Source organism: Schistocerca serialis, chromosome 6 (assembly GCF_023864345.2).
Source record: "Schistocerca serialis cubense isolate TAMUIC-IGC-003099 chromosome 6, iqSchSeri2.2, whole genome shotgun sequence".
In the NCBI taxonomy this organism is placed as follows: Eukaryota; Metazoa; Arthropoda; class Insecta; order Orthoptera; family Acrididae; genus Schistocerca; species Schistocerca serialis.
The window spans coordinates 363,860,016-363,885,519 of NC_064643.1; positions in this window are offsets into that span (position 1 = coordinate 363,860,016).

Here is a 25,504-nt window from a genome sequence, read left to right on the forward strand (position 1 = left end):
TCAGTTCAGAACCTGACACAGACGACGAAGTCGTGGCGGAAAAAGAACAAAATGTATGGCAGTGTACAAAGCGTGTTACAGAAGAAAAACCTGTGTATCAAACAACGAAACAGGGACCCTCCCCTGCAACTGATAATCGGTGGAAGATGGTTCTCGTACAGTACAGGTGATGAAACTTGACACCGGTCTATCCAAGCGACATCGATCACTGGTCACCTGCTGCAATGGATACGGGGTGAGTCACAATCTATTGCCACCTAGAATAACTCTGGAAGTATGATAGTAGCTGAAATGTTTGTGGGACAAATGTTGCATGGGACAACGGGGGCCATAATATGACGTTGGTTTTTTGTTGCTAGGTGGGGTCGCGTCAGAGATATGAAGGTCAACTTTGTTTCTTTAAATGGGATGCTATAGTTTGGTGCTTATTTTTTGATAGCGGCTGTCAAGACGAATCCAGTGATATGTAACAGTGTTCCAAATGATGACCATTGGTATCAATGCAGTTCTGAAATCTTCTTGTCATGGATCGAGTGGTGTTCCTTATCACATCGGCACTTATCGAAGCACATGCTCTGACAATTCTCATACGTACACTCCTGGAAATGGAAAAAAAAACACATTGACACCGGTGTGTCAGACCCACCATACTTGCTCCGGACACTGCGAGAGGGCTGTACAAGCAATGATCACACGCACGGCACAGCGGACACACCAGGAACCGCGGTGTTGGCCGTCGAATGGCGCTAGCTGCGCAGCATTTGTGCACCGCCGCCGTCAGTGTCAGCCAGTTTGCCGTGGCATACGGAGCTCCATCGCAGTCTTTAACACTGGTAGCATGCCGCGACAGCATAGACGTGAACCGTATGTGCAGTTGACGGACTTTGAGCGAGGGCGTATAGTGGGCATGCGGGAGGCCGGGTGGACGTACCGCCGAATTGCTCAACACGTGGGGCGTGAGGTCTCCACAGTACATCGATGTTGTCGCCAGTGGTCGGCGGAAGGTGCACGTGCCCGTCGACCTGGGACCGGACCGCAGCGACGCACGGATGCACGCCAAGACCGTAGGATCCTACGCAGTGCCGTAGGGGACCGCACCGCCACTTCCCAGCAAATTAGGGACACTGTTGCTCCTGGGGTATCGGCGAGGACCATTCGCAACCGTCTCCATGAAGCTGGGCTACGGTCCCGCACACCGTTAGGCCGTCTTCCGCTCACGCCCCAACATCGTGCAGCCCGCCTCCAGTGGTGTCGCGACAGGCGTGAATGAAGGGACGAATGGAGACGTGTCGTCTTCAGCGATGACAGTCGCTTCTGCCTTGGTGCCAATGATGGTCGTATGCGTGTTTGGCGCCGTGCAGGTGAGCGCCACAATCAGGACTGCATACGACCGAGGCACACAGGGCCAACACCCGGCATCATGGTGTGGGGAGCGATCTCCTACACTGGCCGTACACCACTGGTGATCGTCGAGGGGACACTGAATAGTGCACGGTACATCCAAACCGTCATCGAACCCATCGTTCTACCATTCCTAGACCGGCAAGGGAACTTGCTGTTCCAACAGGACAATGCACGTCCGCATGTATCCCGTGCCACCCAACGTGCTCTAGAAGGTGTAAGTCAACTACCTTGGCCAGCAAGATCTCCGGATCTGTCCCCCATTGAGCATGTTTGGGACTGGATGAAACGTCGTCTCACTCGGTCTGCACGTCCAGCACGAACGCTGGTCCAACTGAGGCGCCAGGTGGAAATGGCATGGCAAGCCGTTCCACAGGACTACATCCAGCATCTCTACGATCGTCTCCATGGGAGAATAGCAGCCTGCATTGCTGCGAAAGGTGGATATACACTGTACTAGTGCATTGTGCATGCTCTGTTGCCTGTGTCTATGTGCCTGTGGTTCTGTCAGTGTGATCATGCGATGTATCTGACCCCACGAATGTGTCAATAAGGTTTCCCCTTCCTGGGACAATGAATTCACGGTGTTCTTATTTCAATTTCCAGGAGTGTATATCGTGCAAATAGTACATACTCGCCGAATACGGCGCATCCATCTAACATTCCACTGACATGTAAACACCATTCGACGGTTTCGCAATACAACACTGATAGGAACGGTAAGACTAATATCGTCAAATCAAGCGAATGTGAATCATTTATTCCTTCGAAGAAAAAGTCGATATCCTTATCATTTACGGAGAATGCCAACGAAATTCAGTGAGAGCTAAAGACTTATACGCTGTAAGATATCGTCAATGCACTCACCCTACACGTCGTACATTGAAATACGGTTATTATAAATTGAGAACAAGTTGATCTGTAACGCATCGGAAACGTATCCGGCAAAGGAAAGTTACTAACGAGGATATTGGTACTCTTACCACTGTGGTTCGAGATCCTTGTGTTAGTTTGCGTCTAATCGCAAGGGAATCTGGCATGAGCCAGAGTAGTGTTTCTCGTGTTCTGCATTGCCATATATATATCATGTTTACCATATGAGTCTTCACCAAGAAGAATTAACAGGTACGGGTTGTCGCAATGAATTCTGCTGATAGGTTCAACTTCAGATTCAGAGGGATGACACATTTATTAATTTGATTTTATTTACTGACGGGGCTACGTTCACGAAGCATGGAAATGTTAATTTGCATAACACGAATTATTGGGCAATTGAAAATCCATGTTGGCTGCGGAAAGACACTGACCTCACGGATCTCCAAATCATGTTAGAAAGAAACAAAGTGCATGGCGGTATACATTAATTGGGTGTATTAAACTGAAAAAAACTATGTGCTAAACTGCTTATGATGGAACAATACATGAATTCTCTCGTGTGATAGATAGTCTGTTGCATATGGTCATCCTACAGTACAGGTGATGAAACTTTACACCGGTCTGTGGAAGCAACTTCGATCATGACCAAGATGCAGAGGGACTGCGTAAAAAACAGCGCTGGATTTTTTTCTGTATGGGACCCTTAGCAGATAGATTCGAAAGCTTAGAGGTAAGAGAATGGCATGAATATGATGTAATCATTAAAAGACGTCTCTACAAGATCCAACACAAGTACGTGGTAGAATGGATAGACTTGACTCCAAATAGTAGACAGCATTCTTACCCAAAAGCGTAACACTATCAGCGACTCGTGTGTGTGCCTGTGGACTCAAGACGGCTTTTTATGCAGTGTGACAGTAACATTGTCGCCATGATAGTGTTTTTAATAGCGCAGGTCTTACGCGAAATGTATGGTGTGTGCTGTAGAATCCCTCTGCGGTCAGCTTAATATGTTGGTTCTCAATAGTGTTCCTCGAAAGGAACATCGACTTCCCTCGATGGACTACCGTTTGACCTCCCTGGTGAGTGTAATCCGACTACTGAAAACAAAAAATTAGATCACTCGCCAAAAAAAATGACTCTCAGGATCAATTTAATTCCTTAGCCTATCATATTGATATCAATGACGTGCTGCCTGCTGGGTGGTCGACGGCTAGGGACCACGAAATGATGCTTAAGAGCCTTTTCTTTTCTTTTTTTTTTTTTCGTTGCGGCGATATCTTTTAACGAAATTTCAATCTCTCAGCTACACAGAGCGAGACAGGCTCTCAAGATTTGATTCACAATCGCTAGTGTGATATAGCATCGCACTGGTGAAAGGGGACCTGTAACAGTAACAACTACGTTCTCTCGAATTATAGCTTGTTGCTGTCAAATCTAAAATGAATGTGTTTTATTCCGACATGTCAGCCGGTGGCGTGAAAGATTGTCTGGAATATTTGTAATACACATACGCATGACAGTTCATTTACAGACACTGAAGGTGAGAGATGCTCTCAGGTCTTATAATATGTTCAACAAGCTGAAAGAAATTGTTTAATATAGATTATCTGTTCTTTGGAGTTTAAATTCTCGCCTTTTCTTTACTCCGATGACTGATTTGAGATAATGAGGACATTCTGTGCTGATCGGTAATTTTCGCAGCAAAGCAGTTGAATTTTTTTCCTGATTTCCCACATGGTGGACATGTCTCCGCTGATCATTTGTTATCGGTGACGGTACACTTCGTCTGACGTCACAAAATAATCAGATGCGAATTGTATCCTGCAGTCTAACGTATACCGATTTTGCACATAAAACAAAAAGAAAAGGGACTTTGCCTATTTTCATGGAAAAAGGACATTTATTATCATCGCAATTGTGTTTTCCTTTTTATTAGTTGCTTGATGTTAAGTAGTCCAGCACAGAATGGGGGGCTACTTTTAGCGAGTTCTATAAGACATCACGGCTCTCCTTTTAAACAAACAATCCTCGGCCGTGCTGGCAGTCATTTGTCGCGGTTTCGTTCTGAGGGATGCCGGCGTCACATATTTGTACTGAAAAAATTGCATTGTGAGACTGCGCACGCTTTAGGTGGAAGGGACTTTCTTTTTTGCAAGCAGCCGACCTCCGAAATAAAAAGAAGTATATATTAAAACCTTCAGCTGCTGACGGGCGTTGATATATATCAACGGTGACACGTGAAAATTTGTGCCTCGACTGGGAGTCGGACCCGGGATCTCCTGCTTACATGACAGACGCCCTATCCATCTGAGCTACCGAGGGCACGCAAACAGTGTAACTGCAGGGACTATCTCGCGAACGCCTTCGGCGAGACCCACATTCTCTCCTTATATGTCCACACATTACATTCGCAGTTTCCCTACCCAACACACTCATTACACGTGGAAGATACTCTTATCAAATCCCGTAAGAGTACGGGTAATATGTGTGCATCCGCACAGAAGAGGAAGGTCATGGCCGGTATTGCCAGAACTATACAGGGTGGTCCATTGATCGTGACCAGTACAAATATCTCACGAAATAAGTGTCAATCGAAAAAAACACAAACAACGAAACTTGTCTAGCTTGAAGGAGAAACCAGATAGCGCTACGGTTGGCCCGCTAGATGTCGCTGCCATAGGTCAAAAGGATATCAATTGCTTTTTTTTTTAGGTAGGAACCCCCATTTTTATTACATATTCGTGTAGTACGTAAAGAAATATGAATGTTCTAGTAGGACCACTTTTTTCGCACTGTGATAGATGGCGCTGTAATAGTCACAAACATATGGCTCATAATTTTAGACGAACAGTTGGTAACAGATAGGTTTTTTAAATTAAAATACAGAACGTAGGTACGTTTGAACAATTTATCTCGGTCGTTCCAATGTGATACATGTTCTTTTGTGAACTTACCATTTCTGAGAACGCATGCTGTTACAGCGTGATCACCTGTAAATACGACATTAATGCAATAAATGCTCAAAATGATGTCCGTCAACCCCAATGCATTTGGCAATACGTGTAACGACTTTCCTCTCAACAGCGAGTAGTTCGCCTTCCGTAATGTTCGCACATGCATTGACAATGCGCTGACGCATGTTGTCAGGCGTTGTCGGTAGGTCACGATAGCAAATATCCTTCAACTTTCCCCACAGAAAGAAATCCAGGGACGTCAGATCCGGTGAACGTGCGGGCCATGGTATGGTGCTTCGACGACCAATCCACCTGTCATGAAATATGCTTTCCAATACCGCTTCAACCGCACGCGAGCTATGTGCCGGACATCCATCATGTTGGAAGTACATCGCCATTCTGTCATGCGGTGAAACATCTTGTAGTAACACCGGTAGAACATTACGTAGGAAATCACCATACATTGCACCATTTAGATTGCCATCGATAAATCGGGGCCAATTATCCTTCCTCCCACAACGCCGCAGCATACATTAACCCGCCAAGGTCGCTGATGTTCCACTTGTCGCAGCCATCGTGGATTTTCCGTTGCGCAGTAGTGCAAATTATGCCGGTTTATGTTACCGCTGCTGGTGAATGACGTTTCGTTCCTAAATAGAAAGCGTGCAAAAATCTATCATCGTCCCGTAATTTCTCTTCTGCCCAGTGGCACAACTGTACACGACGTTCAAAGTCGTCGCCATATAATTCCTGGTGCAGAGAAATATGGTACGGGTGCAGTCGATGTTGATGTAGCATTCTCAACACCGACGTTTTTGAGATTCCCGATTCTCGCGCAATTTGTCTGCTACTGACGTGCGGATCAGCCGCGACAGCAGCTAAAACACTTAGTTGGGCATCATCGTTTGTTGCAGGTCGTGGTTGACGTTTCACATGTGGCCGAACACTTCCTCTGTCCTTAAATAACGTAACTATCCGGCGAACAGTCCGGAAACTTGGATGATGTCGTCCAGGATACCGATCAACATACATAGCACACGTCTGTTTGGCATTTTGATCGCAATAGCCATACATCAACACGATATCGACCTTTTCCGCAATTGGTAAACGGTCCATTCTAGCACGGGTAATGTATCACGAAGCAAATACCGCCCGCAGTGGCGGAATTTTACGTGATAACACATACATATACGTTTGTGACTATTACAGCGCCCTCTACCACAAGGCGAAAAACGTGGTCCAACTAAAATATTAATATTTCTTTATGTACCATACGAATATGTAATAAAATGGGGGTTCCTATTTAAAAAAAAACCAGTTCATATCCGTTTGACCTATGGCAGCGCCATCTAGCAGGCCAACCATAGCGCCATATCGTTAACCGCTTCAAGCTAGACGAGTTTCGTTCTTTGTAGTTTCTTCGTTTGACGCTTATTTCGTGAGATATTTGGCCCGGTCACTATCAATGAAGCACCCTGTATACTTATATGGTTTCGGTTCTTTCGGACATGTCCGAAAGAACAGTAACAATACCCACATAAGTATATGAACTTCGATATAGCCTTCTGGAGCGTTCTCTGGATGGTCGGGGTTATGCTACTTAATTATCCGTTTGTGTTGTCGCCTCAAGACATGGCATGTATCGCGAATGACCGCGGAGGGCCGAGTGTGGCCAGCGCCCTTTGAGGAGGCGGCAGCGGGGGTGTGTCTGCTATGAGTGGTCTCCGGACACAGACGCTCTCTACCAGGGGGTGGCATGTGGGAGCTCTGTGGCTATATTTTAGATGAACAGATTGCACTTGAGGTGGCCGTCCTTTTATCTCCTATTGCTTAGCTGACTACATACACTATTGTGTTGGCATAGGAGAGTCGCCTTAAGGCGGTGGCCAGATTGTGGAAAGCCGAGTGCTGCGAACTATCTGGACCATTCTCCACAATTTCGTTGTTGCTTCAGAGGGCTCCGGTCTTTATAAGAAATACTTTTAACAGATTGCAAGAAAGAGTTGTTGTCATTAAATGAAAGTGTTTCAATGGCAGAATGAGAGGTCTATTGGAGGTGTTGAGGGGGCTGTCTTGTCTGTGTCAGTCACCGCCTAAAGTGCACCCACTAACCATTAGAGCAGCTGTGTCACTATAGACGAACAAGTTGCACTTGGGACGGCCGTTCTTTTATTTCCTATTGTTTAGTTAACTATGCCTGCTTTTGTATCAGCGAAGGACCATCGCCTCAAGGTGGACAGTGGCCAGCACGTGCCGTGAGGCGGATTAGCTGGCCATTTGAAAATGCCTGTTTCCTCCTTGTAGGTATGGAGGGAGAGAGAGGGACACGATTTCCGGCAGTTTATGATTGTACATCGAGGAGAATGCACGTTCAACAACCGCCCCCTCTGCAGTCTCTTAGGACTACGATTTTCCCCAGTTCATGTGTTGCATTATGACCCGTTCATTATGAATGCTGCTTTTTTCACGACAATTTCGAATTGTAATTGGAACTGTGACACTTTTTTTCCATCAGTTGGGGTAGTGTGCATTGTCTTCGATTATCTGGGCTGCAGGGTATTTTTGAGCAGGCATCTGTAGCGAACTCTGACATTAAACTACTATAAACACTGGACTCAGCTGTAAGCTTACAGGTAATACACTTATTAAACTCCTCTCTGTCCAACACCAGCATCTCGTCAATTGAACGTTTTTCCCACCAAATAGAATAAAGGTAGCACCTTAAACCCCAGCCTTTTCCCCGCCATCTTGTAGTTGCAGGGTAGAGTTTGAGTGTGTCTGCCACTAGTTTGGAGTGGTATTGCGAAATTTTTTCTCAGCTTGATAATACTAGTTGCATAGCATTGTCAGTTTTTGTAGTTTCATTGCGCTTCTATGCCATCCTCGTGTAGCGCCACACACATATAGTTGTGTAATTAGGCCTGAACTTTATGATTAATTACATTCTTAGGACCGATCTTCGCCGTAGTTTCCTGACCAAAATAAATAAAGTACACTAACCTAACCTTCCACTCCTGTATCTGGGTAGTTTCCATGTGATGGGGTTGAGGAAGAGGGCGGGGGTGCACTTGGGCTTTCCATCCACGAGAACCAAGTTCCGAGTCTCAGAAAGGGTACGCCAATTTTAATTTACCGCCACTTCGAAGCACCTCTGGTGGTATAATTGTGTTGGGGTTTGCACTTGGGCTTTCCACCGAGGAGGACCAGGATTTGAGTCCCGGAAGGGGTACCACCAATTTTAATTTCCTTCCATTTCCTGAGTGGAGGGTGGGGTGCGTTGTCAGCACTGCCCTGGGACGAAAAAATTCATGCCAAAATTCGAAATTGCCGTCAGTAGTGTAGGTGGTGGAGGAGGAGGGTTGAGATGGGGGCGCCTGGGGCCAAAATGCAGATAGAAAAAAACATGTGACGTCATACAGGGGTGAGGGTGGAGATTAAATTGGTCGGGGTGGGAGTGGGCTAGTCAGGGGATGACTAATTGATCTAATGATCTATTGAATTTATTTGCGGATCAACTTCATATCAAAATTGCACCTGTAAACCTACTACTCTACTACTAGTGGTGTACTGCACTACAAGCCGTCTCACAAACTCAAAAACACGGCGTACCGTAACAACAGTGGCAAATCGGCCTCCACAGCAGTAGCGACGAGGCCTTAACAAAACTGGCGACGAGGGTTTACAAAAGAGGGGGTGTACGAAAATGTGGAAGCACAACACATTATCAAGCCTAATGCGGTGTAGGAAGTCTATCAGCGTTCAGAAAACTTCCAAAGGTCTCGGAATGGAAAAATACAGGTCCTCTATGGTTTTTGAGGGAATCTTACACCATTCTTCCTGCAGAATAGTGGGAAGTCCAGGCATCGATGAGTGAGGAGGATAGCGGCCGCCCACACGTCTCTCCAAAGCACACCACAAACGCTCAATGATATTGACATGTGGTGCCTGCGTTGGATAGGGGAGATGAGAGGTTGTGAATAGCGGCCCAAATCAGGAAAAGTAGGCACATGATGCTTGGCATTAATGTAACCTTTCAGAATAACCATTGGGCCAATGGAATACCATTGTATGGTTGCCCAAATCACCACCTTACCTCCGCTGTGTTTCATTTTAGATACGAAAACTCGGTCAGAAATTAGACACAATATGAAATAAGACTCATTCTACCGAATGACTTCCTCCCATTGTTAGTGCACGTTTTACGGTTTCGGTAGCACGTTGTCCTGTTATGTGTATTAGAATAGCTAATTTGGAAAGCCAGCTCGCACTGCAGTTCCCTGGTTACGTGGCTCCCTTAGTATGTCTTTGGTACTCACAAGGTCCGCAAATACGACATTCCAATTTGTCCATCTCGAATTCAATTGTCTCCGATACAATGCACTCACAACTACACAGAATACTGTTCTAACCGTGACTGGCGCCTGCAGAGTAATGAGGACATTTCACAGGTCAAATATAATAGCTAAACCTGGAGGCATATGTTCAACCACGCATTTTTCGCGATGTTTCTGTCCAACTTCTGTACGTACGTTAATGGCGACTTATGGTAAAACCACTCCAGACTGTGAGCGACTTTCATTTCAAAATATGTGGTAACTCAGACATGGGCATATGCCTCCGTAAAAGAAACTAAATGCTTACCGCATTAACCGATGTAAATAAAATCGCGTACATACAAAATAATACAATGGTAGACAATGCAGATCACTTGTGCGCAATGATTTGCAAGGTTTTTTCCATAGCAAAGTCTCACTCACCCAGTTAAAACCACTAGTAACTTTCCCAAATCTTGGCTAACTCGTCAGGAACTGACAGACATGTAATGTTTCATACAGTAGGATCGCAGTGCTGATTTCTTTTTACAGTCTCGTAGACAAACCACAAAGCCGAGTGAACAAATCACACAGGAACAAGATTCGTAATAGCATTCACATAGCAGTTTCTGTGTCTAATCTTATCCGTATTATCGAAAATATCTGCTTAAGTGTGTAGGACGTCAAACGGGCCGACTTGGAGCACGAGAGGCACCACAGGAGATTTTAATTCCCACTGTGTATACTTTCAACAATAAATTCATAAAACTTTGTCAACATTAACAGGAAGGACTTAGGTTTCTCACTCACAGCAGTGGAAGTTCAAAAACATAACAAAATAATATTTTTGTATGTGAAATTTCATCATTTTTTCACTTACTATTAACTGCATTTGGTGCTATAGGTACACTTTGCTTAATAAGTAAGACAGATTCTTCCATGAACTTTGCACACCATACAGACCATACTTACATGTGTATGAAAATCTACAATTTATTTAATTTATGAAGGAATGAATGACTTGTTACATTTTAAACTTCATGTTTAGAAAAAAAACTCAGATTTTATATTTACTTATCTCAATTTTTGCCACAGTTTTTAATATATTTGGAAAATTCTAGAGTTTTGCTTTAAGGAGTTCGTGTTCAATAAGTAGTGGAAAATTCATGGAATAATCTCTCTTATTTATGAAGGAAAGTGAAGCAACAAATGCAGCCAATAGTAAGTGAAAAAATTATTAAATTTCACAAGTAAAAAAAAATTTTGTTATGTTTTTAAATTTCCACTGCTATTAGTGTGAATCCTGAATCCTTCCTGGTCATGCTGGCAAAGTTTCATGAATTTATTTGTAAAAGCATAGACAGTGGAAATTAAAATGTCCTATGGTACCTCTCCTGCTCCAAGTCGGCCGTTTTAAGTCCTACCCCACTCAAGTTTATTTGAATGGATTTCCAAAACACATTTCTTTACAGTATATAAGTCTTATAATAAAGAGTACATAATCTTTAATTATTTAAACCGCTAACCTAACTAACAGCTTGTAGCCATATGAGAGTAGTGTTAGTTTTACATTAATCTTTCCTCGACCATTCTTCTTTTGTTAGTAGACTCCCTCAGCTGCATCAAGCTGGTGCGCCCCATGGCCCTGACGGAAGGTAACACGAATCTCTGCATAACACAGCAGTCAACTCCATGTTCAAAACAGATAAATCCACGGCTATAAATACTGTAATTTATCCGAAATAATCCAAATATATTTTGAAGAGTGAAACGACGTTGAATGTGTCTCTTTTAGCACTGTGATACCAGCAACAGAAATCACTATAATTCAGTTTGAACAACTGAAGCTGATACCAGTTACCGCGAAATTAACATCTCTATGATAGGAAACTATATATCATTAAGAGAGAACTTTTTCTCACTTAATCTTCTTGACAACAGACCTACGACATCGCGAACTTTTCATGATATGTCTGAGGTGAATAGTTTAGCGAATTACTCTGTATTTCAGCCTGCATAGAACAACGAACTTTGAGTGTCAAACTAACAGGATAAAAATAGTAATTACCACAATATTAATAATAAACAAAAGCATAAGAATTTACATCATTTACAAATCCTGATGATGACCAGGAAAGGCACGATATACATCGCAGCAAGAAAAAAACTGGCATTCTCCTCGGATACATTTGGGAAAAAGATTGAGATCACAATTAGAAAAATTCTCCAAATGAATACTCGCGCGCGCGCGCGCGTGTGTGTGTGTAAGTGTGGGGGGGGGGGGGGGGGGGAAAGCGCGTGGGTGGGTGAGGATGGCTAGGTAGGTGCCATTAATTCTGGATGGAAGCCCTTCCCTAATACCTGCAAATAAACATTACGTTTTGTCCAGTGACGAACGTATTGCTGATATTGATTTGACGCGTCATATTTCTGTTCCGATATTTTATAACAAGATTTGGATTGTGAACACGCAGGTAGAAGAGTGGATTATGCAAGAGAGTAATGCGATTTACGTGTAGTATCCCCTCACATCACGTATTTTCGTAGCAAACGTTACATCAAGTTAGTGTGTGTTTTTTTAATGTTTCTGCAAAATGAAGTTGCTTCTGTTTCTTTATACCCAAATTTTTATGTTTTGTACGTAAATACGTCTTAAATTTTTATTTTATGCTTTCTCTACTGCATCATTTTTTTTACGTTCTGTAACTTCATAAAAATATTATGGAATTTAATAGCCTACTATGCGGTGAAATCTCGTGTCTTCCTGACAGGACAACCATGTTTTGTATCTGAGTCTTTTTGAAACACTGTTTCATATGTACTGGAACGTAAGGCGCCATCCGTGTTCAGGAGTCATATGGAGGTGGAGATCACCGTTACTTACCTCTGTCAACGGTTTTACTGCACCGTGTTGCTGTATCTTGAGGCAGTAGACACCGTTCTCGAAGGTACCAATTCCATTCCAGGTGGAAATCTCAAACACCAGTCACTAAAAGATAAATTGTCGTGCTCCTTCTTTATTGTGTATGTATTTTACTCCATTATTACATTCCATATTAGATTTTTCTACAGTAAAGTACGAGGCCTGTTCAGAAAGTAAGCTCTGATTGATTGCCAAATTGAAACCACAGTGAACATCAGAAATGTTTTACTTGTAACAATTAGCTGCACCTTTCAGCTACTTCTCTACGTAGTCGCCGTTCTGACTTAGACTTTTGTCATAGCGTTGTACCAACTTTTCAATAGCCTCATCATAGAAGGCAGCCGCCAGTGCTTTCCGCCAATTCCCCACGCTGGCCTACACCTCGTTGTCTGTGTCAAAATGTTGTCTTCAAAGACAGCGGTTCATGTGACCAGAGTTGAAACTCAGGGGGAGACAATTGCGGACTGTATTGTGGGTAATCTCACATTTCCATTTGAAAACGATGCAGGAGCATCTTCATTGCCCCTGCAGAATGCGGCTGAGAATTGTCTTGAAGAAGAAACAGCACGACAGTTATGTAATGTTAGCTGCATGGCTTCAGGCGAAATTTCTCACCAGGCCCTCGTACTTGGCGGCAGACACTATTTTCTAGACATCTTTACGCACTCACTGCGAGCTCAGAAATGAGAAGAGCGACGTGATGCTAACTGGGATTATACTAGAGACACTACCCAACACATCTGTGCAAAGCTTTATCGGATTTTCATAGTCGCTTCCATTTCGCGACCGATCGGAGCTTACTTTCTGAACGCCCCTCGTATTAACAAAGCTTACAATACATAAATACTTTTGTCATTTAGCTCTGTCTTCTGTGAGTCTGCCTTGACCATCGTCTCTCATGGCGAGGTTCTGTGGTCCGCAGTGAATCTCCGAGATGGGGCGGCGTTTTCATAGAGTAACTATCCCTATGAGCAGGTGTCTCCATGCGCTGGAACCCAGGGGCCAATCTCCCCTGCTTTGCAGACACGTTGCATCCACTTTCACTCTCATGAAATACACAAAATAAGCAAAATTTCCCGTACAATATTCAACTCAGAACAAACAATATCTAAAAGTACCCCTCAGCGTACTGCTACAGATTTCTGGCTTCGATTTATTCTACGTAAGGCGTTTGTCGACAGATGCACCACAATTCCCACATGGATCTATATTTGACGTAAGTGAATTAAGTTCTAGTGGAAGCAATGTACTTATATCCTCTAAGGGGAGTATTGTGCTGTGGGCTTTCATATGGCCAAGGGATATGATAACGTTTAAAGCAGTGATCACAGTTATCTGTAACTGAAGAAGGTTATCTGACTTAAAGTCCTCATCCGGCTGTCTTTTCTTAGCACTTATATGAGTTCCTTAAATCCCCTGACGCGAAGTTCAGAATGTTATTTTCCTAATCAAGCTACCTCTCCGACCGACAGTGTTCTTCATCTGTAACAACGCTGATGTAAATCTGAAACTGAAATGATAACATATTTCTTGTCATAACCTCAGCTCGGTTCCTAACCGTCCCTGAAGGGTAAAAGTGAATTTTCAGTGGAAATCTGCAAAGTATACTGTTAACGAAAGTGAAATGTCTGAGAGAAAGTTTTCTACCGTGTATTCATATGTATGTGGGCCATTTGTCGCATACTGTGTGAACGCTTCCTTCGATGTACTTATTTAGATACCTTTTCAAATAGTATTTCTGTTGCCCACGCCGCTGTCTTCAGTAATCTGCTATAGAGCTCTCTTGTTGTAAATGAAAACTGTAGTAACGAGTAAAACATTACAGCTGGTAAAGAGTGGAATAGGAAACGAGATAATGAAATATATCTTCACATGTCAAAAAGTAAAGATCTTATTAGTATAAGAGAACATTAGACTATTTCATTTTTCTTTCTCAAAAAGTGGTAGTTGCTACACAAATAATAACCAGTAACTTGATGCAGTAGCTACTGTTTTAAGTAAATTACTTGTACAATAACGAGTGTCATTACTTCTGCCTTCTCCTACTCTTAACTGCTACTGTGCACCCCTAAATATTGCTTCCTGTTCCACGGACACGCAGTGGCTGCTGTACATTCCCTAACACCTGCTAGCACGGTGTATGTCTTCATATTCCTGTGATATACGGTTTCTGTACCGACGGTAGATTTATAGACACTCGTGGAAGGCATAAAAATTCACAGAAACCTGATTACCAGCCGCTGGTAGAAACCGAACGTGCCATTAAATCATAGTGAAACTTAATACATTTGCTACTCGTATATGATTCTGCTGTAACTTAAAGAATTTGAATCAGGAATTAATAAATAATAGATTTTAAAACTGTTATTATTACATTAAACGATGAAAAATCCAGGATGGAATGCAACAATATTATGAAAGGGATAGTTGCTACTCTCCATAAAGCGCAGATGCTGAGTCGTTGAACTTTGCTGACCTCATTAGCCAGAGACTGTGGTCACGTGTGTATTAGTTGCTAACTTTCTGACAGTCTTTTTGTTGTGAATATCAGAAATTCAGCATCTCCGCTATATGATGAATAGCAACTATCCATTTCATAATATTGTTATTATTAAATGGTGTAGTGGTGATCATACTTAAATACGAAAGTAACTTTCGCATGATTTGTCAGTGCCAAATGACATAGTACGAAGTACACTACTGGCCAATTAAATTGCTACACCACGAAGATGAGGTGCGAAATTTAACCGACAGGAAGAAGATGCTGTGATATGCTAATGATTAGATTTTCAGAGAATTCACACAATGTTGGCGCCGGTGGCGACACCTACAACGTGCTGACATGAGGAAAATTTCCAACAGATTTCTCATACACAAACAGCAGTTGACCGGCTTTGCCGGGTGAAACGTTGTTGTGATGCCTCGTGTAAGGAGGAGAAATGCGTACCATCACGTTTCCGACATTGATACAGATCGGACTGTAGCCTATCGTGATTACGGTTTATCGTATCGCGACATTGCTGCTCGCATTGGTCGAGATCCAATGACTGTTAGCAGAATATGGAATCGGCGGGTTCAGGAGGGTAATACGGAACGCCGTGCTGGATCCCAACGGCCTCGTATTACTAGCAGTCGAGATGACAGGCATCTTACCCGCATGGCTGTAACGGATCGTGGAGCCACGTCTCGATCTCTGAGTCAACAGATGGGGACGTTTGCAAGACAAGAACCACTTGCACGAACAGTTCGACGACGTTTGCAGCAGCATGGACTATCAGCTCGGAGACCATGGCTGTGGTAACTCTTGACGCTGCATCACAGACAAGAGCGCCTGCGATGGTGTACTCAACGACGAACCTGGGTGCACGAATGGCAAAACGTCAGGTTCTGTTTACAGCATCATGATGGTCGCATCCGACTTTGGCGACATCGCGGTGAACGCACATTGGAGGCGTGTATTCGTCATCGCTATACTGGCGTATCACCCGGCGTGATGGTATGGTGTGCCATTGGTTACACGTCTCGGTCACCTCTTGTTCGCACTGATGGCACTTTGAACAGTCCACGTTACGATCCGCGACTGTACCCTTCATTTGATCCCTGCGAAACTCTACATTTCAGCAGGATGATGCACGATCGCATGTTGCAGGTCCTGTACGGGCCTTTCTGGATACATAAAATGTTCGACTGCTGCCCTCGCCAGCACACTCTCCAGATCTCTCACCAACTGAAAACGTCTGGTCAATGGTGGCCGAGCAACTGGCCGTCAGAATACGCCAGTCACTACTCTTGATGAACAGTGATATCGTGTCGAAGCTGCATGGCAGCTGTATTTGTACCCGCCATCCAAGCTCTGTTTTAGTCAACGACCAGGTGTATCAAGGCCGTTATTACGGCCAGAGGTCGTTGTTGTGGGTACTGATTTCTCAGGATCTATACATCTATACTGCGTGAAAATGTAATCACATGACAGTTCTAGTATAATATATTTGTGAATGAATACCAATTTATCATCTGCATTTCTTGTTCGTGTAGCAATTTTAATGGCTAGTAGTGTAACTTGGATCTTACACAGAAAGAACTACTGCAGTGTAATACAGGACGTAACTGAATGAAATACGCAATGGCACATAAGAAATAACAGTTTTATTCAAAGAAAATAATGACACTGAAGTCACAGCGACTTATGACACTATTTTGTAGTGTGTATGTGTGTGTGTGTGTGTGTGTGCGTGTGTGTGTGTGTGTGTGTGTGTGTGATCACCACCGATGGCGATGCATGTTCTCCAGCCGGTTCCCAAGCTGGCCACCAGGTTCGTAAGGAATTTCGTGGTAGAGTGCTCCATTCCTCCACCAGTGCGGTTGGTAAATGGTGGATGACCGTTGATCCCCGTACCCCAACGCACCCCACTGTGTGATTCGGGGGAACTGGTGGTCTAGTCCACTCACCGTATATCCTCTCGTTCCAAGAGTTACTTCAACTACGCTGTTCGATTCGGGCGCGCATTCTCATCCACAGAAATTAAGTCAGGGCTGAATGTACTCCCCAAGAGACGCACATAGCGAAGGAGTACAGTGGCATAATAGGACTGAGCGGTGAGCCTCCCTTGTTGAAACATTTTCCGGTCATAACGTGCATGGAACATTACGCATCCGCATGTCATAACACATCGACAGCAAAAAGCATCACGTTCTACAACGTTCCTTGGTGCATTACCTGTTCCCATGTCTCGCTATATGAAGGCACACAACGCGTTGTATTTCATTGCAGTGTTTTGAACAGATTTCTTAATCAATATTTTCTTTTATGCTGAAGTCCAAAAATTTAGCAACAAACGGAAGTTTTGCAATGTTGCGTTTATTCTGCCACAAATAAGTGTAAGCAGGTGATAGTAAAGTAGAAACAATGTAAAGAAAACAAAAGTAAACAACTACATCATGCATCCGGGCAGACAAAAATGTTCTTCGTTTTTGTCACTTAACTGATTTGCATACACATTCTAGCAACTGGTTAATGCGCTCGGTACGCGGTGTGACCACCTCTGGCAGCAATATAGGCGCGGCTACGACGAGGCATGCTGTGAATGATGTCATCAGTCTCATATCGAGGCAATAACGCCCATCCTTCCTGCAGAGCTGCTCGCAAGTCTTGGAGAGTTGTTACTGGATGCTGACGTGATGCAATCCGTCTCCCTAGTGCATCCCAGACGTGCCCTATGGAATTCAAATCCGGAGAGCGAGCAGACCACATCATGCGTGAAATATCTTCCAAAAAACATCAATCACCTGTGCTCTATGGGGTCGAGCCTTATCGTCGAGCATTATCGTCCATCAATACGACGTCTGGACCCACAGCACAACGCAACAACCCCACATGAGGTCCCAAGATCTCGTCACGATATCTGACAGCAGTTACACCTTGCCGATTCACCGACAAACACTGTTTCGTTTGATAGGTGCCCTGACGTCATCGTTGGCGTGTTGCCCGTTGACCAGAATGCCATCTTCCGTGCAGATCACGATCGTACAGACACCTGTTGACAGTTTGTATGATTATATCGTGAACGTGACACAAGATTGTGAAACAGCAGTTTTTTGCATTAATGTTGGACACCAGTGTATTAGCACAAAACCATCTTTCTCCGGAGTTTTCACTTACATTGCTTTAGAATTCGCAAGGTGATTCAGGAGTGACCTGCGAGACAATCTCTATGCACACGAATTATCAATGTCGGTAATTTGTTCATATTTTCCATGTTGTGCCACAGAGAGTCCTTGAGCTTATTTAACCTTACTAGAAAGGCTATCAAACAATGGCCTCCAAAATTTTTATTACCTATACTCGTCAGGACCCTTTGTACTTTCAAAGTTAGAACGTGGCGGGACTGAGCATCACTTCAGTGCTCCTAATGAATGACTCTAGTAGTCGCCTTACCATGTTCTGCTGTGGCCAGGACAAGAAAAGAAGTGTTCAAATGTGTGTCAGTTGTCGATTCCTAAGGGACCAGACTGCTGAGGCCATCGGTTCCTACACATACACACTACTTAAACTAACTTTATGCTAAGAACGACACACACATACATGCCGGAGGGAGGACTCGAACCTCCGGCGGGAGGGGCCGCGCAATCCGTGACATAGCGCCTCAAACCGCGCAGGCACTCCGTCCAGAAAGGACAAAAACTTATGGAGGAAACTAACAGGTGTCTTGAAGAGATTCACGCTTTTTCTACGTTCTGACACAACCAGGATAAAAAGGTAGGAACCGTTGTAGTTAGTAAACAGAAATTTAAGTGAAATTTAACTAAGTGTTTTTGGAAAATGTTAGTTATTTTGGATCATGAATGGTAAATTACGTTTTAAAGTCGCGTATTCCTCAAAAATATTACATTCATTGAAATAATGAAGTATATTTAAAATGAATGTCATCGTGAGTAACCTTTCTTAAAAGTTTAAAGCAGTACTTTTTGAGTATCATCTGGAATAATAACCGATTGGCTGCTCTTTTAAATAATTGATATAACAACCGGTTTAGTAGCCTAGAGGTCACATCCTTAGGTTAGATCTGTTAAATTAGAAAAATTGTTCGCTACAGTTGTGGTAAAATTATAGTTACTGGCAACACTGAGAGGTAGGGAAAATTTCTTACATATTAAATCAGAACATTAAACTTGAAACATGGACGATACCGAACAGTTCTCGTCTATCAATAAATGACGCAATCAGAGAATCATCAGGTAAGCAGAAAGTATGGGTGGGAACGAAGTTTTTCGCGATGGCACTTGTATGTAAAACATTCTCGGTATTCATGGCACGTCAGTTCTCGAGCATTTGACGATTACCTCCATCGTCATCGTCAGGAGCAACTGACTGTTGCTCCTGACGATGACGATGGAGGTAATCGTCGAAAGCTCGAGTTTTTATCCAGAACTTGAAACGTCCCCTTTGAACAATTTTACAAGACTGTGCTTAAACTGATACACACTATTTTTTTTTTTTTTTTTTTGGCGCAACGCAATCTGACTTTCAAAAATCCCTACACAAGAATGGCCCTGACTAACATTAAACTATACCTTTCACAAATCACTTACCTCACAAAAATCTTCGCTGCTCAAGCTACTGCAATACAGCGAGCGCCACTACTGCCAGCTAAATAAAAGATTCAAACTATGGAAGGCACTAACTACTGATAGGGATAGTTAGCAAATGAAAGATATTAGTAGAGAACAAACAATGTATTTACCTTGATATCATCATATATAAATATAGCAGTTCATGACAAATTACAAATCTCCGCCATCTCTCTCCCCACATCCACCACTGCTGGCGGCTCACCTCCAACTGCGCAACGCTACGCGCTGTTCATATCCAGCTGCCGCTGCCCAACACTACAATGGCGAGTATTACAATGCAAAACAGCCACAGACTGCACACAGCACAGCCAGTGATTTTCATACAGAGGTGGCGTTACCAATAAAAAAACCTAAACAGCCTACTTACAAACTGACGCGGCAAGAATACCGAGAATGTTTTACGTAGAAAATATGGATTCACGCAGGGTCCCCCAAACGCGTTCTAGGGTGCATAGTAACTATACGTTGTTTACGGTTGTTCAAGCGGAAAAATACGAAAAGACTTATTATAGTTTAAGTGAATATCTTAGAGGTTTTGACACACTAAGCCAAAATATTCGGAAGAGGGAACAGTTGAACAAGGAAAGGCGGCGCGTATGTGGACATTGGTCACGTTTCTGCCCAACCTGATAAGGCCTATGACCAGTGGAGTTTGCGCAGATGAACGACCGAGCCGACGGGCAATGCTTCCAAAGAGAACAACGGCCAGCGCAGTTCGCACATTAGTGGTCAATGCTCCAGGAACTGTAAGCATACTGAACTCACGTGAGTAACGTATCTGGCGATGCGCAGGAGGACGACAGGACAATGGCCTACCGCGCCAGTATAGATGAAAAACAATGGAAATCCGGCATGTGTGTCGACGTTGGTCACGTTTCTGCCCAACGTTAGAAGCATAGATCAACTTCCGAAGAGTCAATCGCTGCCTGAGGAACTTCGCGACGTTGGCAAAAACACTGAATAATACCTCTGACAAATGGGCATGAGGTGGTCCTTTGAGGAAGTCCTTCGAGAGGAGAAAGGAGACACGAAGAAACGTCGCCTGGATGGAGGGACCCATGGTTAGTCAGCAGACGTCATAGTTCGCTACAACGACTTAGCTGCTCCGTCGCTAGACAGAAGGAGATGTCGGTACCGGGCAGAAGATGCCATACCAGATGTTGGCTGGTGAGGACGAAGGGACTGCGGCCTCACCAAATGGGTCACCTGTGAACCTAGAGGTTGATGAACTCTGCTAGAGGAGGCCGAACCTGAGGATCGCTGGTTCGATTAGGAATGGAGCACTCCGCGCCACGCCTTAGCCGCTTCTTAATAACGCAACGAGCGAATTCGCAAGGAGAAGGCCGCGCCCCCGCCACAGTGAGTCACGGCTACGGTACTGAAGGGAAGAATGCGCCGCCGGCGCGCCGCTGCAACATGAGCCATCGTCATATCAGAAGTCACTGCAATCTGCACACTACGACTCCTCCGCTCCGCAGCTGCGAGGAACTGAGCGAGTTAAAACACATTGTATTTGTTTGTTTGAAGGGTCTTCTGTCACAATAAACGTCTGCTGTGGAACCACCAATGTTTCACTCACACCTCGCCTGCTCAGCCAAGGAAGAGTCCACCCCACCGCAACGAAGTGTCCCATGCTTCCCGACATCCCTGACAAAATAATGACCTTTGCTCCCCACTGTCACCAATGTTCAGTATCTATTGTCACTATACCCTAACCAGCTATAGCGTCAAAAAAAAAAAAATTATCGTAGGTGTTTTCGTCGCAGCTTTCTGTTTCTTCCGAATGTATCATTTAAGTGATTCCTTATTGACGTTTTTCGCTTGGGACACTTTTTCCGCATTGTCTGTATTACGACGTCAGAAACGAATTGAATGAATTCCAGATGAGATTAAATACTGTTGTTGTCATTATGCGACATTGTAAGGGTATACTCGGATACTTGTGAGTTACAGTATAAGTTTACAATTACCCAATATGGATACAACGTTATATTGAACAATTTGTTGTTGCTGTGGTCTTGAGTCCAAAGACTGGTTTGGAGCAGCTTTCCATACTGCTCTGTCCTGTGCACGCCTCTTGATTATAAACTGCCCCGCTTCACAAACACACCCACACACACACTTTCGTCCAGAACTGAACTCATTTCTTGGCTAGGGATGTGTCCTAAAACCGATCCCCTCTTTTAGCAGTTATTCCACAATTTTTTTTCCACCTTTTGTTCAGTACTACCACTTTGGTTACCCAATCTATCAATCAAATCATCAACATTCTTCCGCAGCACCACATATCAAGAGCTATTCTCTTCTCGTCTGACGTGCATATCATCCACGTTTTACTTCCGCACAAGGCTACGCTCAAAACAATTACCTCCAAAAAAAAAATTCCTTACATCAAAATTTTAGTTGATGTTAACAAATTTCTTTTCTTCAGAATCGTTTATTTTTCCTGTTGTCCGACTGAATTTGATGTCCTTTCTACTTTGGCAATCATCTGCTTTTTTGCTGCCCAAATAGTAAAACTCTTCTAGTGCTTTTAGTATCTCATTTCCCCGATCTAATTCCCCCAGTAACGCCTAATTTTATTCTACTACATTCCGTTATTCTTGTTTTGCTTTTGTTCATCTTTATCTTGTGTCCCCCTACCTACAATTACAATGCCATCAGCAAACACCAGAATTTTTATTTCTGCTCCATGAACTTGAATTCCTTTAGAAAATTGCTTTACTACTAACTCAGTGTACAAACTGAGTAGCATTGGTGGTAGGATGCAACCCTGTGTCACTCCATTCTCCACCACAGCTTACCTTTTTGCCCTACGACTCTCACATCTGCTTTCTGTACAAGTTATAAATGTTTCTCTCGTGCCTGTCGGTACTATCAACGGATGGGGTTTCACGAGGCATGGCATACACCTAAACATGACTGGGAATGAAAGACTGGTGCAGCTGATTCATGAAAGTATAAGGGGTGGGTCTCGGGCCACACATGGTCAAATACCTTTGCCAAAGGTGGGAAAAGTAGGTCTTTTTTTAGGATAAATCCTGACAACAGGTTCCCCTGCATAAAGAGTATCTCCAGCACTTTAAAAAATACTGAAACAATCACTCACAAGGCAGATTTTTAACACCTCAAATATTACATACACCAGATGTCACAAAGGAAAACAAACAACTGGAAAGAGTAACAAGGGGCATTTTACAGACTTAACGATCGTCCATCAAAACATGCAATCAATAAAAAATACAATCCAACTATTAGAAGTTGAGCTGAAACCTTTGAACTGCACAGTAGGGGGGTTGGGTTGTTTGGGGAAGGAGACCAGACAGAGAGGTCATCGGTCTCATCGGATTAGGGAAGGATGGGGAAGGAAGTCGGCCGTGCCCTTTCAAAGGAACCATCCCGGCATTTGCCTGAAGCGATATAGGGAAATCGGGGAAAACCTAAATCAGGATGGCCGGACGCGGGATTGAACCGTCGTCCTCCCGAATGCGAGTCCAGTTGTAACACCATAGCTCTAATACTGTACTGATTTATTTTGCTTTTGTTTCATTTAATGTTACATTTCTGTGCTTCTGTAAATATTGTCTGATTGAACGATAACACAAAATTGTTTACTCCTTTCCTTGTTAAAACTTTGATGTCATGATTTGATTCTGTGCTGTATAGTGTATCTGTCATTTAAATGCTTTGTCTCAACTGGAGGGAACAAATCCTACAGTACATAATTGAAATTTTGTGTGAATAATTTTGGTAGAAATGTCAATATGTGCAAATGTTCTGTCTTTTTTAAAATGTATGTTTGCCGTTATGTAAATTGGTGATCCTCACTTCGAGTTCTTAGTTAGTTTGTATATAAATGGTGTAGTCGTTCCTCACGGGAACGGAACTGTGTAGCGCGCGCAAATTGTGGTTGGCCTAGGTGGCAAAGGTGGAACTGATAGTCAGTTGAGGACGAGCCACCAGTCGGGGACGAGCTACGAGTCCGTGCACTGCCATGTAAAAGATGCGTATTGTGCTGATTTCGAGAGAGGCTTTTCCTGCTTCTTTCCAAGGCCTCGGATGGATGGATAAATAGCTGGAATTTTTCTGGAATTTGTCTCTATCATCGCCATCAAGAAATGACAGAGTCCAGCAATTTTGCCTGCAATTCCACCTACCAGCATGCAGTTGCCGCCACATTGCGCAATCATTACAACGTAATACTATAATGATGTACAGTGAAGGATCAGTTTAATGGATGTGCTAATGTGCTGAAATATAAGGTAATTATATCTGAATTTATGTACCTACCTTGATGTTTCTCCTCATCATAACACCTCTTAGGTTCCTCTCCGTTTGAACTGAAGTGATTTCCGAGTGTCCTTAGTGAAAGAAATTAAAGCCTAGAGTTTTGCTAATTGATGCCTCTTGAACATAGTAAAGAGAAAGTTAAAGTTAATGTGGCAAGAGAGTGAGTTAAAGTAAATGTTGTTTGCTGAAAATATTCCTATTAAAACTGCTTAGTAAAGTGCTGTTGCTAACTTCAAAATTAAAAGTTCTTAAGACTGAGGCTTATAAAGCAAATGATCACATTGTTGTCTGTAGTAAATTTTAGAAGGTGAGTCAGTTTCTTACAATTTTGTCAACATTGTGTTTCGCTGTAGTAAAAGTGAGAAAGCTGCAGTCGTGAAACATTATATACTCGTGTTTACTAAGTGTTAGTCTCTCTGGTGTATTAGAAGTGCATATTAATAGTAATGTTATAAAGACCATTCACATTGTGTAAGCCCTGAAAGTAATAGTGTGTTTCGGTAGCTGTTATAATTTTGCAAATTTTTTCCGCTGCTCTTAGTTCCAATCTTACCGTAAGCATATGTATGTGTAATAGTTCACTGCACTCGCGTGTGACAAAGTATAGGTTGTGTGGATCCGTTATAGTTACTGATAACTATTTTCTTAATCGAGAATGTTAATCATTCTCTTGCCTAGTTAGGCTGGCGACCGTTTTCTTTCTCAGTTGAACAGTACAGATAGACAAAATTTTGTTCGTACTGTTCAAACATTTACGTAATTCTGACTTTCATTTTCGATAAGCCATTCCCGTTAGGTACAACACGGTCAACCTAACAAAATTCCTCTCAGAGGGTAACGCCGCTCTGTAGTTTGAACAAAATAGCTGTAATTCATATTCAGTTCCCAGTTTTAAGGTTGTGGTACAACGGTAGTAGCAGACAGCTGGAGAGTTATACGTGGCGCTTTGTGACAGGACGTTATTCAGCTTGCACCTACAGACGGAAAAAATTATAAGTAGTTAGCATTTTACAAACATAGAGTGGACATAAAACGTCCAGCGGCACGAACCTGTACATTATTTGACAGAACGTATAGTGAAAGTTCAGCTTAAATTGAAAATTAAAGGTACCAGCACTTAGTAGTAATTAAAATGGACAGGAAACAAGAAATAAATCTAGACACGCGAGAACAGAAGGCAATCGAGAGCAGTTCAAGCAGCACACCAACAGATGGCATTACGCGCGAGTTAAATCACGTACGGTACCACGCCGATGTCAATAAACAGATAGAAGCTATGAATGTCGCTCGTACTAAAGCAAGACAATATAAGCGATGTTGTGGAAGACAGTGGCTATGTTAATGAATCGCGGGATACGTTCGTATCACCAGAAACTGAGAGGGAAGTAGAACTCGAACCCGAAAATGCGGTAGAAACCAAAAGTGAGAAGAATTCAGATATGATAGAATTGTTAAAAATGTTGTCTACACAAATTACAGCACAGAATGCAGCACTAGGTAGTGATATTAGTAAACAAATGCAAGAGCAGGGCAAGAATCTTAGTAAACAGATTGAGAAGGTTGATGTAAAAGTAGACATTGTGAGTAATGAAATTAAAAACCTTAAAAGCGAA